This window comes from Lactuca serriola, chromosome 9 (assembly GCF_051521515.1).
Source record: "Lactuca serriola cultivar US96UC23 chromosome 9, Lser_US96UC23_V15, whole genome shotgun sequence".
In the NCBI taxonomy this organism is placed as follows: domain Eukaryota; kingdom Viridiplantae; phylum Streptophyta; class Magnoliopsida; order Asterales; family Asteraceae; genus Lactuca; species Lactuca serriola.
Genome location: NC_136416.1, coordinates 5758317 through 5765600, shown reverse-complemented (window position 1 = coordinate 5765600; position 7284 = coordinate 5758317). Strand labels below are relative to the sequence as shown.

The following is a 7284-nucleotide window of genomic DNA, read 5'->3' as shown; positions in this document are numbered from 1 at the left end:
TTCTATCATTATAATTATTTAAAATATCAAACATTGTTTTTCAATTTTAAAGATAACAATATAATAATTTATATAGAGTTATTTTTAACTATTGCTATTGTAAGTTATTTTAAGCTACTTATTTGAAAACTTTTAACGATTATACAAATATCTTTAGGAAATAGTTTAGTTAAATTGAGATTATAATTCAGTTTTTGCATTTAGCACTAAAATTTATCACTTTTAACTATTCACAAAATATTTATTGGGTTTTTTAAGTCGAACTAAAATTTATATTTAAGTTGACACTGTAATGTTATATTTAAATTAACAATTTAAGTATTTTGTCCAAACTGTTCAAAAATTGTAGCTTTAAACTGATAATGGTTTACATACAACAACATATTAAATCTAATAAAGTAAGTATAATATGTTAAAAGTTAAAGAAATAACTTTATAAATAGAATTACAGATATTATTTTAAAACTGAAATTTAGTATATTTATAATTACACTTTAGGTTTGATATTTATTTAACCTTATTAACTAATTTATAATCATTATTAGAAAGCCACTACAATTAATCACTTTTAACTATTTACAAAATATTCTTTGGGTTGTTTAAGTTCAACTAAAATTTATATTTAAGTTGATCCTATAATGTTATATTTAAATTAATAATTTAAATATTTTATACAAATTGTTCCAAAATTGTATATTTAAAATGATAATCGTTTACATCTAACAATATACTAAAACTAATAAATTAAATATAATATGTTAAAAGTTAAAAAAAACATAACTTTATAAGTACAAGTAAATATATTATTTTAATATCGCAATTTAGTTTATATATGATTACACTTTAGATTTGATATTTATTTAACCTTATTAACCAACTTATAATTATTATTAGAAAGAAATTAAAAAGTCATGGGAGTTTCAAATGAATGTGGTGAAAGGAAAAATGCATGAGAGTTTTAAATGAATGTGGTGAAAGGAAAAATGTTTCATTTATAATATAGTATAATATGATATGATATGATATAGATGAAACCGATGCTACCACTAAGTGAAAATGAAAGCAAAACTACGAAAAAGAAAGTACACTGAAGTTGGAAATCTTGTACGTTTTCAACTTGGTCCATGAGTGAGAACGAAGGCAAAATGGGAAATAAATTATATGAAAGAAAGATTTTATAATACAGGAATTACTAATGAACATTCATGTTAATTTGACATAAAAAATCAACTTTCATAAAATGTATGGACTCTAAAAATCTCTCCATTATCAAGTCTATAAATCAAATACATGTAAAACCAAAATAGAATGTCCAAATTTATTCTTTCAGTTTGCAAAAATGTTATTTCCATGACTCAAATACTTGCATTCTATACGTAACTCACATATAAGTAAACTTAGAAATCCGCTATCCTTCGTATTCAACAAAAGTTTAAGTGTTATAACCTTGAAGCTAGTTTTCCTAATACCAATTTCAAATCCTTCATTCTGATATTTTTCTTTTGCTTGGCACTGTAGGGTTATAAGAAAAAAACTTCTCAGAATTTTTTTTATAAACAAATAAAAAACAATACAATGAAAAAGAACATACCTCTATTAATAAACAATATATATATATATATATATATATATATATATATATATATATATATATATATATATACTATTTTTATAAAGTGGTAAAACATGTAGCATGGATGCTTAGATGATTTAGGACACGTTCTTTACAAGAAACTTGTTCAACAACTATGTAAAGGGTATACATGTTAATTCATGCACCAAGCAGATCAATCGTTCAACAAAAAGAAAACACAATCGTTACCTGAAATTCTATGTACACTTGTTGTATGAGTTATCATCATTTTTCCATTAGCATCATCAATGCAATACAAGTGAGTGACATGAAACATAGTGTCAAGATAACATAAAATAAATGAAAACAAATGGCATGAAAAAAGGAAAGAGAGATAGAGAATGTTAATTACCAATTCACCCTTGGAAAAATAACCTGGATACGCTCATCAATAGCAATAAAACCATGTTTTGTTTATACATTAACCTATACTAAGTGAAACCAAATAAAATATTTAATCTTTGATTTTAGTTAAATGATATTGTTTAGGTTGAAGTACATTCTCCAAATCAAGCCTAAGTGTGAATCGTGCCCTTTCGGTTGCAATGAGAGAAACATCTACATCCATTACATCTTTTAGTGCCTATGTTCTGGAATCAATAAGCTTAATTGTTACATGTAACGAATATGAGATCATGAAAGGGCATAATGGCAAAAAGCAAGAGGGTTGCGTCTATCAGTGGTGAGGGAGCAGGCAATGACAAAACTGGGAAATGTAATGGGAAGCGCAAAAACATAACCACACCCACCGATCGCCGATTCAATTTTGGAGATGATTTGACTCAATCACCAAGTATATCAATTGAATTTTTTATTTTATTTTGTTGTTGTTTTCTTGCTATCATAAAATCCCTGATTTGACTACTGAGAAATCATTTTGGGAAGTTAAATTTTAAGTAATCTAGTAACAATCGAAAAATGGCAAAATAAAAATTAAGAATTAAGATACATTTGTTTGTTTTAGCGGGAAAATGAAATGGCAGAGGACATAAGAATATGACATATGTCATATAAACTACTCTTTTATTAGAATAGAGATATTAGTTAGATATATAAAATATTTTCAAATGTAGATCATTATAAGAAATTCAAACTATAATTCCTCAAAGTTGTAGCATCCAATAGAGAAAACTACATAGGTTTAGAAAATAAGCCTTGGAGTTGACAAGCAGATCTTTGACCAGAGTGTGGGATTATACATAGGATGTTTTTGACACCCAAATTTTAAGAACTTCTAGATTCTAGTTTTTACGAAAAATATCAGAATTTTTTTATCGTTTGGTAGCAGGAGCTTTTAACTTTTGGGTTAAACAAAAAGTTTCAAATACAGAAGCTACATCAACTAACATTTAACAAAAACTACTTTTAGATTTTATAAATCGACTTAAATACACTTCTCCTATAATAAATGAAGGTTTTTTGCCACATGTCTTCTTCTTTTTCATTTGGACACATGACATTTTCTAGAATTTTTAAATTTTCTATTTTCCACTTGTCATTTTATTGTATTTTTTATTTTATTAAATTAAAATTCCATATTTAATGTGTAAGGTAGTATATATGTAAAGTATTTATTATAAATTCCACATATGTAAAGTATTTATTAAAAAGGGTTTATATATTTAATATATTCAATACATTAAAGTCTCATTAATTATAATAATTTAAATTTTTTCTCATTTTTCTTATAAATTCAAACTTTTGAAATTGTTAAAATTTCATATTTATTTTTTTAATTAAACTCATATAATACATGGGTCTTACACCTAGTTAATAAATAAATCATATCCATACTTTTAACAATTATCTTATACGATTAATATATGTATATATAAACTAAAGTCCTAATATTTTTATCGATTGACACGAAAGTCCTAAATTTTTTTTTAACAGTAAAGTCTTAACAATTATTTTATTTTATTTGAAACAAAATATATCTTATACGGTTAAATATAAATATAATTTAACAATTATGATGTCTTTATTTGAAACAACAATCTCAACAAAATTTATAATTTATTAATCTTCAAATAAATATTTATTATATGAATTTACAAACCAAAATTAATATTATACAACAATATTGTTTCATATAGAACACCGAAACACTTACTAATATTTAAAAAATGTTTGGGTTTTATTTGGTAAACTAACTAAAAGTTTAGTTGATAGCTGAAAAAGTAATCGTTAATTGAAAAACTAGATGCTAATTTATAAGCTAATTGGCAAAAATAGTGCTCGGTAAAAACTAATTGATAATATGTGTGTGTCAAATTTTAATTATACTCTAATTATTAATTTAAAAAACTCAGATGATTAATAATGGAATTGACTTAAAAACACTCCATTTTACTTTAATGTAAATGTTTCTATTATTTCAGTAGGCGTGGAGATATTTTGCATCAAGGATAGAGGTGACACAAGTGTTAAACCTAAGATTAGGTAATCCTGGCAACCTAAGTTTAGCAAGCCAATAGTTTGCGATACTTTAATCAATTCTTTTTAGGTTTTGTTTGATAGCACTCATGTTACGAGGTGGACACGTGCTTCTCCTCAATATCAAAAGCATTTTTAAACTCTTTATAATCCAATAATTATTGACACCATTACCAAAATTACAAATTAATTACTGACCTAACTAGCGGGGACCATCTATAACTTGGATGATATTGCAAGTCGTTTTCCTCCTTTTTCAAGGGCATACATTTTTTATAAACCCGTCCTTCTAATTTGAATCAATTATCAAAAAGTAACCTTACTTGCATCATTTCTAAAACTTTTACTAATGAGATGCTGGCATTTTTATCAAATTTACTATATTTTAGTTCCAGTTGACAATTTTATGCTATTTTATTCTATAAATCTCAACCGTTGATATGAAATTGTCGTGAGTAGTCGTTATTAGTGGTAATAGATTAGGTTTTAGCTAGTGGTGGGTCGACACTCCATAACGTCAGGACACTCTATATATATATTTTTAAAAAATTTAACGATTGAGACTGCACGCTCTTCTGGATAGATCTTTTAATAAAAAAAGACAGAATCCATTACAGGTGATGGTATGTAGATACAATTTACTTTCGTACATAACATGGGGGACTAATTGATATAAAAGGGCAACGTGTCTGTGTTTTAGAGGATCAAGATTTAGTTTAACCAATATGGTTCACAATAATATAGGAGGTAATCCAGCAGGTAGAGAAGTGTTAAATTTCACGTATCATGATGCTAGCACTAGTACTGCTGCTTCTCAAGAACATCATGGCCATGTGATCAGAGAACAAGATCTACTGCTACCAATAGCTAATGTAGGCCGTATCATGAAGCAAATCCTCCCACCAAATGCAAAGATCTCTAAAGAAGCTAAAGAAACCATGCAAGAATGTGTTTCAGAGTTCATTAGCTTTGTGACAGGAGAAGCTTCGGATCATTGTCGCAAAGAGAAGAGAAAGACTGTCAACGGAGACGATGTTAGTTGGGCGATGATGAATCTAGGGTTTGATGATTATGCAGAACCATTAAAGAGGTATTTGCATAAGATTAGGGAGCTCGATGGTGAAAGGGCCAACCAAAAAGGGGCTAGCAGCAGTAGTAATGAAGAGAAAGATCATCTTCGTCATGCTCATCAAGAAACTTCATCTAATTACAGATCTACAGGTAATCAAGTTCCTCAAAAAGCTACTGTTTCCTCATCACCGAATCTTTTCAAATTCAGCGTTATCGATAAACGAAATAGATTTTAGGGTTCATGCTGCTACTTTTATGGTTGGAAAATTTAGGCGTTTTTAGATGGATTTAAATACTTGTATGATAGATGATATGACACAAACTTACGGTTATCTCAACTGCGAATAAGCAAACAAAGAAACCGAAGAGAAAGTACATGGATTTGGAAGCTTTAGTTGATCTTCAGTTTGCTATATATGTCTTTCTATATCAATTTACATCAACAGTTAGAAAATGGCCCCCCATAAAAGATAATAACAAAATTCCATCTCATGGTGTGCCTTAATTTGTGGATCCTGGGGTTTTTGTACCGTATAATTGCTAGTGTATTCTATGAACATATTTGAGTTTCTATCAACATGATGTGATAATTAAGTTTCGAAGTTTAACTAGCTTTTGGATGAATTTCATCAGATTTACAATATTTTAGGCTAATGTTTCCATGCTCATTCATGCGTTTTCTTTAATGAACTGCATCAATAAATGACGTGCTTCAATCATGTTTGAACTCTATAGACATGGACTTTAGTCTTTAGGGTTTCGCGCCCAAATCCCTCGTTACCATAGAATTTTGAACCCATGAACTCCAAATGCTACCAAATGAGTTACATAGATGCATAGTTTGACTTTCGTCACCAATTCAACTTTATTCGTTATTCTGCTTGATTGTTTTCTATTGTCATATGCTGCTTGCTAAGATTACATAATACAAAAACCGTAATCTTAGAAGAACATGGGACTTTCGACCCAAAATACTATATATCTTTTTGGTATATAAACTTGCTCTTCATAGAAAAAAATCCAATTGAGATACAATAATATCTTTTAAAGACCCGAGAAAACCATATCAATATATAAAACTTTTGTTGTCTGCTTATTAACTTATTATTATTAGGGATTCATTAAACAACTTCCAGTGGAAATTAAAATATAAACATAAGATACATGTATTAGCTAGCATTTTGAAAAACCATATATCATTTAGACAGCTAGCGCCAATCAATTTCGGTGGTAGGCTATAGTTTATAGGTACATAGTACAGTAAATGTCTTTTGGAGTTAGGGTTCTTGTGAAACCTAGATGGGATCATGGGAATTGGACACACTTTATTTATCTCTGTCATCAAAATCCCCAACTGCATGCAAACACTTTTCCCCATTGAACTTTAGTTTCTTTGAAACACGTTTTAAATTATTTAGCTAGACCTCCTTTCCAGAAAACAAGATATACAATTAAATTTAAAAATAAGTTATTTATTGGACTTGAAACATTAACATACATTAGGCCACTATGAAACCACCATCAAGATGGTCTAAGGGTAAACACTAAAAAATAGAGTGGTTTCAGGTTGCATTCGACAAGCTTCAACCATGGGTTGACCCGTCATTTAATTTCCACAAGCTTCGACTTTGAAGTATGGTCTGTCATTCAAAACAAAAAAGGTCATTAGGAATGAGGTTAAGTTAGAACCAAATTTGTGAGCAAACCAGAAATCAACGACTAGATTAAAGATGGTTATTAATCGAATATATATAAAAGTTACTTCCCCTACGATTCACAAGCTTTAGATGAATTTCTTTACAAAGCAAGATTGTGTTCACTGGTTTGCTGATATATTTTGGGTCTATTTAAAACCCATTCGTATCATTTTACCAACATCTAGAATCTGTTAATCCAAGGTCTATATATCTCCTTTTCATATGAACCAACAAATATTTTTACCTATAAGTGGCAACCTCATGTATTTATAAAGGAGTCCACTTTGGTAGTGTTGAAAATATGTTTCTGAAACTCAATTTATCTATAAAGCATCTTGTTCAAATTTATTTTGGTTGCATATATCACACTACATACATAAATACATGCATGCATAAATACAAGCATACACATATACACATAATTCAATAAACATTCTGATAGAATGA

General features: G+C 28.4%; 1 pseudogene; it reads left to right on the top strand.

The window, feature by feature from the left end:
* Positions 1-4727: 4727 nt before the first annotated feature.
* LOC145073235 (nuclear transcription factor Y subunit B-1 pseudogene) lies at positions 4728-5717 on the top strand (annotated as a pseudogene).
* The last annotated feature ends 1567 nt before the right edge of the window (positions 5718-7284 follow it).